This window comes from Nyctibius grandis, chromosome 4, assembly GCF_013368605.1.
Source record: "Nyctibius grandis isolate bNycGra1 chromosome 4, bNycGra1.pri, whole genome shotgun sequence".
NCBI lineage: Eukaryota > Metazoa > Chordata > Aves > Nyctibiiformes > Nyctibiidae > Nyctibius > Nyctibius grandis.
In genome coordinates, this window is record NC_090661.1 from 35,987,935 (window position 1) to 35,998,466 (window position 10,532).

The window sequence follows — 10,532 nt, forward strand, 5'->3', positions numbered from 1 at the left end:
TCCATACCATAGCAGTGGTTTTCATGAATTGCCTCCATACCCAGGACAGGTCTTAGTTAACCATTGCTAGAAAAAAAAGCAAATGTTTAATTATAATCAAATCATCAGCCTAATCAGAACTGAAAACATATGTTTATTTGTAAAAGACAAGCAGTGATTTTTATTTAATAGGATACAGTCTGTATCGTAAACTGACAGCCCCTCAGGTAAAAAGAAGTAAACATTTTGTTCAACAAACTCCTGCCTAATAATGTGCTCTTCTGTATGGTTACAAACATCACATTACTGACAGTCTGAGACCAACAGGCATTTTGTTCTACTTGTGACCGCCAGAGAGCTTTTTAAAAACAGCTCCAGCTTATCGATGCCTTAGGGCAAGGACCCTCAAAACAACCATTTGTTATCAAGGAAATGTCTATTGATCATGTAGCCACAGGAGTGTATTATTAATCCCTCATCCTCTTTCTTGTTTTCTTTTTCTGTTTATCAGTCTGAACTCATGTGCAAAAGTGTCATTTTTGGAGCCTGTATCAGTCTAAATCATTTCAACCAATAATCAAACATACAAAATAAAATAATATTGTTCCATCAACAGGAAAATAGTTACTATTACTAAGGAAAATATTATTCACCCTGATTAACTTCAAGATGAGCCTTAGATGGCTTCAGTTTGACCCACTTTCTCTTTTATTGGATTTATTGCTCAGACATCAACATTTTGTGAATTTCAGATTTTTTAATTGTCATTAAAAAACACAGAGTAAGCCAGCGCTGGTTTGTATTTGTTTATTTTTTTGATCTGTAAGTAAAAGCCAGGGGCACATTTTTAGCTTAGAAGTATTCATTCAAGCATTATGAAGTGAGTGGAAGCAGATATCTGCTGCCAGTTATTAATGTAAAGCAGAAGACTGGAAGTGTGTCATATTTTTCCCTATGATTGATCAAGATATAGAAATAGACTTGTTTTCTAGAGTGAAAAGATTTTTTTTCTAAATAAGGGCTTTTAATCAGAGCTAGTTGGGAATCATTTTCTTGTCCTGCAGCATTTTCAAGTGTTCAGAAATGTGGCTGGTTTCATACCCAGGTAAAAATGAAAGAGGGAATAAAAAAGGAAAAAAAAAAAGGATGTTTCACCCATCTGTAAACTAACTATGCAAGCCACTGAAGTACTTCTTAACAGGACAAAACCCACTAAATTTCAAGTTCCTGATCCAAAAGACTGAGACTGTGCAGCCTAGTCAGGCCCTGCTTGCTGTGGGTCCTGCCTCTCCACAGTCCAGCCTGGGGAGCAGACCGGAGTGCACCACAGCTCCTTTTGGGCCAGTATGTACAGGTCTTGCCCAAGGCACACGACTGAAGTGCTGCTAAGGGCTGGAAGGCACCCCTAGCTCTGCTTCTCTGGATGGGTCTGCCCAGGGGAGGCCTCCCTCAGCGTGGCCAGATGAAGCAGTTCCATTTTGCAGGACTGATCAAGCACTCTTGGAGGGAGGGGTTTGACCCTTAGGTGCCCAACCAGCAAAATCATCTGTTTGTGCTTGCAGAAATAGTGACTTTTCCGGGATGGGAATTAACAACAACTCTTGCAAATCTCACGTAAGCTGCTGCCAAGAGTATTGGATGAAAGTTCGTTTTGTATATTCCTCTGTTGGACTTGGTTCACCCGGCTGCTTGACATCTGCACATCTATTCATCATCTTAGCTTGCTTGGAAAATGACACAGAATGTGGTGCTGAGTGGAGACAAAGTGCACTGCTCTCCATGGGAAGCAGGTTCCTCAGGTGGGGTGTATTTATGTTTACCATGTGACATGCTAGCCTAAAGTGAAGACTCCTAGTACCACTGCAGACTGACAGTCTGAATAACCATTTTCACCCTGAAAAGGAAATGCATTTTCACACCTACCTCTTTTCACATTTGTGTGAGCAGCCAGCCTGATTCTGAAGGACAGGCTGCATCCTCAGAGTTGTGTGAGTTACTGTTTCCTGCATCCCAGGGCAATCAGAATATCGCTATCCAATTTCTGTACTGATCCATTAGTTCAGAACAGCATAGTCACAAAAGCTCTGTTTACACAAATGAACTACTTGCTACACATGGTTCTTTATCTACGAAGGCCTAGTCATTAAAGTATCATACTGGATACTGCATAAGTGTGAAACAAAAGAAGAAAACATACACCTTATTATCTTAGTCGTAGCACATGGAAAGAAACTTAGACATGGTCTTGATGCAAGAGCTCAGAGTGAGCTTAAACAGATGAGATTTTGTGTTGCTTGTCAACCTGTGGTAATTTGTTCGGAGAGTAATTTCTGTCCAGAAATTTGTCAGTTTTTGTTTACTGTTACTACGGGGGCAGCCGTTATCAATTGGAGGATGGTATTTGTGGTGCATTTCAAAGCAGAAACATTCTGTGCTGGGAAATAATGTAGAAGAACATTAGGGCCCATGTGTAAGTGCATGGCAGAATGTTTTCAAGCCTTGACAAGATAATTTTCTCTGCAAATAGACAGTAATAAGTAAAAGCTGTGGATGATATTTTTAGTCACATATTCATTCATGGCTGAAGTCTTGGAAATTTCAGTATTTTTAAAGCCTGGTCACAATAGGTCTACCTATATCACCTGCTGTAGACCTGCTCATATTTGGACATAAATTCACTAACAAAATTATCTGGAATTGTATTATCTCTGCTGTCAGAACAGATGTAAAGTAGTGCCTAAATTTCCCTACCTGGAAAGCCACTTGGCTTTCTCAGCTGGAGAACAAGTAAAAGCCAACTTGCAGGCAGATCTGATGATTAAGGAATTTGGGCTCAAGTGTAAGTAAGTTCAAACCTCAGGCTAAGATGACAGCACAGATGCAGCTAGAGCTAGCAGCTGATCTCAGAACTCTGTTACCTTGCCACATGCTGAGTGTTTTCTTTGCTTAGTCCACTCTACAGTTTGGTCTACTGCTGCGTTACCACACTTGCAAAATCAGTGGGACTAAGTGAAATAAAGTTGGAATAACACAGCAAGGAGCAGAATGCTCTTATCTTTGGATGTTGCCTGTTACTAATTTTTCATTTGTCTGTTTGCTGATAATCAACAATATGTGAATGCAAAGTGCACTCTGAGGCTGGGGAACTCCCTGGAATGCCTGTGTGATGCACGGGACTCCAAAGCAATAGGATGCTGTATAGCAGAGATATTGCTATGGTATTCTCACTCTTTTAAAGTACCAGGGATATTAACTGGTCTGCAAATGGTTAGTACCATACTCTTAGTGAAGGTGGGTTTTAATTACGTTTCTCAGCTTCTAGACTATAACTACTACATGTCATTGACTCTCAGTACTGCTTTGAATTCTGAATAGCAGTCTGGTTTCTCTGGGAGAAGTTGCATGTCTGCGTAACAATAGCAAGAAAATGGTATCCTTTGCTGTCAATCCAGTTTCCCACAAAAACCTCCTTCTCATACACCTCCCAAAGATAGGGTTACTTTTTCTGGAGGAAGAAAAAGATAGTGATGTAGTTATAGGCCATGTTCAAGAATGCTTTGACATGTTTGACTCAGTTCAGCTTTAAATCATAAACAAAATTCCAATTTTTAAATCATATGTACAGTTCCTTTTATTTTAATATCAGCATTTCAAAGTGAACTCTTTGTAGCACTCTTTGGAAAGAGAACCCACAGCTTAAGATTCACATTTTAGCTGAATAACCTCTTAAGCATGATAGTCATCTGCAATGATACATTGCTTATAGCAGCATTTTACATTTATCAGTAAATATTAACCCAAATTTATCCATGTTTGATGAAGAGGCAGACTAAAGAATGTTAACGATAGGGAGACTATTTTGACTGCTATTATAATCCATAATTTCCCAGTGCAAATTCTAGAGGGACCAACTGGTGTAATGCTCCACTTTTCCTGTGGTTCAAAACAGGGAAGAACTGGTGACAAAAGCAATCAGAGAGGACAGCTCAGGCAGCAGCAATCATGATGTGATTGAGTCCAGGATCCAGACGAAGACTGGGAAGGGAAGCAGCAGTCTAGGAGAGCAGAATTCGATTTATTTAGGGAATTGCTAGGCAGAATGGTGCCATGAGGGGGAAAGGTGCCCAAGAGAACTGGCTGATTTTTAAAGAAAACTCTTTGAGAACTCAGGAACAAACTATCCTGTTGTGCAGGAAGATGGGGAATTTCAGCAGAAGACCTGTTTGGCTAAGCAAGGACTTCTTAGCTCCTCAGTAAAAGGGATTTAAATGGGGAGCCTACAACTACTTGAAGAGGAGTTAGGAAAAATGTCAAACTCTTCTCAATAGTGGTAGTCAACATAAAAACAGGGAGTTGGCACAAACTGCAGCCTGAGAGGCTCAGCCTGACTAGAAGGAGAAACTTTTTAGCCAAGAGAGTAGCACAGTACTTGAACAGGTACCCAGAAAAGAGGTGGCAATCTCCATCCCTGGAGATTTTCAAGATTTGACTAAACAAAGCCACAACTGACCTGAGCGAGGTCTGCTGTGAGAAGGAGGTTGGAATAGTCAGCATTTCTATGGTTTTAGAAATAGCCTTGAACAAATACAGAACTCATTTCTCCACCTATCTTGATTGAGTGTTGAACCTAGCTGAGCTGGGGATTGAGCTGTTGAAGAGGGAACATCCTTCTGCCTCCTTAGTTCTGAATGAGCCTCAGCATGGTGTGTGAGACTTAGAGAGCAGCTCCCTATGGACTTACTGCCCAGGCAGAGGCTGTGCTGAGCATGCACAGAAGCAGACAGTCAGGCACCATGGGCAGCTTCCTTGGTAGATTCTTTTTTTGTGGAATAGTCGCATAATGATTTAAGGCTCTGTTTGGTCAAAATCCCTTAGATGCTTAAGTGTTTTGGTTTATCTAGGCCAAAGCTCCTGCAAGGGACAGTGGAATGGCTGCAGTTCTGTGACTCACTCATTAGAGCCAGAAGTCTGATGCCTCTGAAAAAGCAAACAGCAATAAAACAAACAGCAGCAACAACTATAAGTATTTAGTTATTACTAAAATTTTTAAATGTTGTTAAGTCTTTCAGAAAAGTTTAACATTAAAAATGTTCTGTATGTTGCCTTTTGAAAACTCCATTGTAATTAGAGCTTCTCTCACCTGACAGCTCAAGCTTTTTCTCCATTTCAGTCTGATTTCTGACCGTACATTCCTTCGTTATTTGCAGTACTTGCTAATTAAGTGCTATCTGCAAACTTGGAAGTCTTTGCTTTCCACATCACTGTCTACATTATATTTGTGTAAATATTTCAAATCTGGACCTCTAACACTGACTCCTGTCATCTTCTACTACTGACATTTTAGTTTGAATACTTTCCATTTATGACTACAGTAGATTTCCTACTAATGCAGCCAAATTTATGTTTACGCATGCCAGTTTTCTTCCTCTCTTATGACTAGAGCAGAGTAGCTCAGTAGCAAGAATCAGCTAGATTTCATGCATTTTTAAAAATTAATCTAAATGGGTTTTTGAGGAAAGCTATGTGCTCCTTTACCTCTGCTAAAGGTACTGATTGCTTCCAAAAGGTTTAAAACTTAATTTGTCTCACCTGAAATGCATGGCTTTTTATAATTTTTCTCATCTAGTTCACTATTCTAAAAACTTTTTTGTGATACTTCTTCAAGCTTAAGATCTTATTTCCTTTTACATCTAGGCATGCATAACTGTATATGCCTCTGACTGTATATGCATACATACACAAGCACATATTCAGGATTTAACAACATTATTTGGAGGAAATAAAACTTTTTTTCTTGGAAGTTCCCTATGCTTTAAATGTATATCTTGAAAATTTCAAATTATGAAAATAATCTTACTTCCTCTAAAACTCTCTCTAGTGCAGGTGTGCTTGTGTATACGCCAACTGGTCCATCAGCCTTCCTTTCAAACCACTTCAAGAATGTGCAAATCCCTAAGGATCTCTGGTGTCCCAGAAAAGGTGCAGTTTTACAGATGGAGCGTCTTCGTGGCCTTGTTGCATTTTAAATATCCTTGTCTTGTTTATGCTCCTTCCTCAATGTTTGCCTCTAAATATACTTTTCTTGGCTACACCTTAACAGTGTGTTTCTATATTTACAAATACAGCACTTCACAGTCTATCCTGAAGAATGTATGAAACTTATCACTAAAAAAATTTCTGAGGTGTAAGTATATAGGCATGCTTTATATATTCTTATGAAGAAAAGTGTTTTTTGTTCATGATGGTTTGATTGTCAAGTATGGCCATTTCATCATCTAGCTGCCAGCTTATCTCAAAAGTTAAAAGGTGAATCTTCAAATAAAGTTATATGCCCTGGAAGATATGGGATCTTCACTGCACACCTCACAGTATGTGAATTAATTAGAAGCTGTATGAAAGAAGATTGCTGCATGAACATCCTTTTGCATCTGTACTTTAGCAGAGCAACACAGTACAGCAGTACTTCACACTTCAGATGTTTCCATTGACTACCTGGGATATAGATACCAGATAATGACACTGGGGCTCTGCTTACATGCAATTGATGTTCTCAAGTATTTTTTGCATTAAATACCTAACTAAATAAATCCCACATGCTAAACTAAAACTTAAAAAAAGAGCCAGTTTTTAGACAAATCAGTGAGATTATCTGACCCACCACAGCAGTATGGTTGCTGGAGGGCTCCCAGTGAGGAGGGTTAAAAGATGAGGCTGGGCACATGGGAACAGCATGATGGCCCTGTCAATAGCAGCACATAACTGCAGACTGACTCTGAAGCCTCAACTTGAATGTCTAATCATGACTTATGCCTAGATAAGGCTTTTGACTCTAATCCAAGTCTGTTCTTGGGGGACTATCAGGGAAGCATGGGCCATGTGTGTTTCAGCCACTTCCAGTTAATATGAAGAATGTGACTTCTGCTACCTAAGTATTAGCTGCAGAAATATCGCACAAAAAGGTGTGTGTGGGATAGCACACGTTGCCCTGTTGTTCTCCAGTCTGCTTATCTGGTTTATACAGCTGTACGCAGTGGCTTTGGTAGGCAGAATTCCCATGAATACTATCTATCAGTAAGCAACATCACGCGTTGCAATTACAAGAGAACCCGCTGTCATGTGGAGTTGTGGAGCAGCTGTCCCCTAAGGCTATGCCCTAAGGCTATAGAGAGGTTACGTCTCTATATAACTCTCATATGATTAATTTAATAATGTATTACATGCCATGCTTCTTGAATGTTCCATTGTGTTCTCTTTTTTCCTATCAAAGAACTCTTCAAAGTAAACAGTGACCTCATCAATACTGTCTGAAACTTGCAGTAAATGGAAATCTTCCAAAATCATAACAGAAACCATATTTCAACAGATGTAAAAAGCAAGATGAGGAATGAGAATTAATTTAGATTAGAATGTTACAATACTTGATACTTGACTTGGCTTTGCTCAACCTCATCTTTTTGCTAAGTACAGTATGCTTCTTTCATGTGAGAATCTAGATTACAAAAAGAATAAGAAAATCACCAGTGCGGTTTTTGTTGCAACATTCACAGCTTGGTGAAGAAGACAAAAGTAATTTTAACCACAGAAGATAAAAAATAAAGCAGAAAAAATCTGGCCTACAGGAGAGAGGAGCAGGAGTACTGTCATGATTGAGATTTCCAAAGCTGCATAGGTGTTTATAAACAAACACAATTTTTTATAAAGGTATTTCTTAATCTATGCATCCATGACCTTTAAAATGCCAACCTTTCAAAAAGCATGCAAGGATTGCTAGAACAGGAACAGAGCTGCTATTCAGGCATATTACATTGATCACAGCCAACAAGCCAAGTAAAATAAAAGATCCTATCAGAACATCTTTGTATGTCAGACAGCATTAAGCTGCAGGTGCTTGATTTCCATACAACTCAGAGAAACACTTGTCTTTGCCTTGTTGATATATCTGAATTCTCTTCATCCCTGAAACTCTTAGGAAATTGTCCAATCTACAATAATTTTTTCTTTTCTAGATAAAGAGAGAAACATTGACTTGATTTAGAGGAAAAACACGAGAGGATTACACTCTGATTCATGATCTGCAAGTTCAGCAAGTGTTTAAAAAGCAGCACTTGTTTAAATAGTAAGCCTTTAGTGACTTGGATTCCTACTGAATGTTTTGTTTTTTTTTTTTTTTTTACCAGCATATTAGCATCTCATGTAATAAATTCTAAGGCTAGCTGCATTTTCTCTTGCAGTATTAATGCATTCACGTTAATGATCACATTAATGTGATTTCTATCACATTAGTAGAAATCTCTTATCAGAGTTGTTCATCACTGGTACAATTTCCTGTCAGGGAATTCTTGCTGTTACGTAATGTAACAGTGCTTACACCCATTAGGAAAAAAATCTCAATTAAACAGTCATATAAAATGTACTAATGATGTGGTACACTCACAGTGAAGCCCTTATTTCCAGCATTTTGGCTAACACCCTGGTTTTCCTTATCTAATTTTGAAATCCAGAAGCCATAAACAATTGAGCTGGAGAAAATCATGTATAAACTTTACAAAGGCATGGTCTAATATACAATCAAAAGTGTATTTATGATATTTACATGTATTACTATATTCATATTTCAATCCTATGTTTTATATCTAGAAGCCACAGACATTCTAGGTAGGTGTGATTTATCCCTCAGAGTATGAAGTATGTCTAATAAGTATGCAACAGGTTTATCATACTTCTGAAAAACCTGTGGCACCTTAGGAAAATTGTGGTCATTTATAGCATTGAAAGAGTAGTATTTGGTTTGGTTTTGTTTTAAAGAGTCATTAAAATTTAAAGAAATCTCATTAGAACCTGTGTGCTTTAGTGTCAACTCATGGCCTGCTTGCTGATGTTTTTATCACATCTACAAGCCATAATATTTTGCGGACATTCATCCCGCTACACTCCTCTTGAAGAAGATGCTAGTTCTGGTCCCAGTGACCTTGTAATTTTAGAAGAAGGTAAGAAACAGGAGTCCAGATGGTCAGAGAAGAGTGTATAAGAAAGCAAGGCTGGACAGTGTGATAAATAATTGGATCTGCACAGTTGGCATCCATCCTGGCAAAGCAGCCTATCAGTGCATGTGTGTAAATGTGTGTCTGTGTCTGTCTGTTGGCACTACTTACCAGAATCAATAGAATATTGATTATATTCTATATATATAATATATAATAGAATATATTCTTCTAAACATTAATTTTCTTGATAACCTAAAAAATACCAATATGCTAAGTAGCAAGATCCTGATTCAGTGGAATTGCAGTTATTTTAAAGCTGTGTAAGGTCACGTAACGGTCCTCAAATTATTTTTTTTGGAGAATAGGGAGAATTTCATTACTTTATATGGGCCTCAGAGCATGAAGCCAAAAAGCTTTTTCTTGGAACAAATCCAAAATGGTTTAAGCATGCAGTACTTTATGTCCCTATTCCATGTTTTTCTGTATTTTTCTTCTTCCCACCCCCCAGTTATATATCACAGGATAAGTGCCCTTCTCCTATGTACAGGAGGTCTGGAGGAGAGAGATACGTCAAGCTGGAATTCAACTTGACAGGTTTCAGTAAATAAACATTTCTTACTTTTCCATTTTAGAGTCTGCATTGGTTCATGCTCTGGGGTGTCTTTTTTCTCCCACTCTACATTGCTAAGAAATTGTATAGAAAGTTTCCCTTTCTTCAATCTTCTCATCATTGCTTTCTTTCAACAGAATGACTCACTGGTGCTCTGGATTCCCCGTGCATGCTATCACAGTTCTGTGAACAAACTTGCTCTCCTGTTAGCCTGACATCATCTTTATGACATTTTTATTGTCACTGACATTAAACAGGATGGGCTAAAGGAGACTACCTGTGTCTTGTCATTTCAGTGGCACTTAGGCATTATACTTAGCACACTTTCTACCCTGTTTCTCCCTTGAGACCATTCCTCTTCTGGGAAAACAATATAGTAAGTCAAGCACTTCATAAGTATAAGCTTTTTCACCTAGATCCTGTTAGGATTTATATCCATCACATTTCAGCTCAGATTATCTCAGGCCACAGAGGCAATGCATTTGCACTTCTATTAACTTCTGTCATCGAAGTAATGTAATTTGCAGCTGAACATTTCTTGTCTAATAAGGAGGACTGCTTTTAGTCACTTCTGTCATTCCTGAGCTCCATCATCCCTGCAGGTCTGGAGTCCCATGAGGTAGTATCACATGTGCAGAAACCAGCAGTTACTCCAGTGTATTTTAATGTAAAGCAAGGAACCTCACTTATCTTTGAGCTTCATCGGGGCTGCACTGGGATGCAAAATGCCTTTCACAGAACCTCAGTGGTTCTTCACTGTGAACTTCTACAGTGTAGTGTGTTAGTCCTGTAATGATCCTGTGTTGGACACAACCACTAGTCCTATGGTGACTGTCACTCTTGAGGTTACAGCTCACTTCAAGCAGCTGACAGGAAAGTTAATGAAAACAACAAGGTGAGCACATGAAAGAGCTATAAACTCATAAAGAATCTAAAGAACAACTGGCTATGAAAGATGT

The 10,532-nt window shown here is 38.6% G+C and overlaps 1 long non-coding RNA gene across 9 annotated transcripts in view; it reads left to right on the forward strand.

The window, feature by feature from the left end:
• LOC137662180 (uncharacterized) overlaps nt 1-9,844 on the forward strand; it is a 56,278-nt gene extending 46,434 nt beyond the window's left edge. For 5 of the 9 annotated variants that reach the window (XR_011047966.1, XR_011047964.1, XR_011047963.1 and 2 more), the window contains 4 exons: nt 5,858-5,958; nt 6,105-6,163; nt 7,986-8,095; nt 9,711-9,844. This is a non-coding gene — a long non-coding RNA (uncharacterized lncRNA). Of the gene's footprint in view, nt 1-1,541; nt 1,779-5,857; nt 5,959-6,104; nt 6,164-7,985; nt 8,096-9,710 lie in introns of all 9 variants that reach the window. The other 4 variants (XR_011047967.1, XR_011047971.1, XR_011047965.1 and 1 more) reach the window with 3 other exon arrangements.
• Nucleotides 9,845-10,532: the final 688 nt, after the last annotated feature.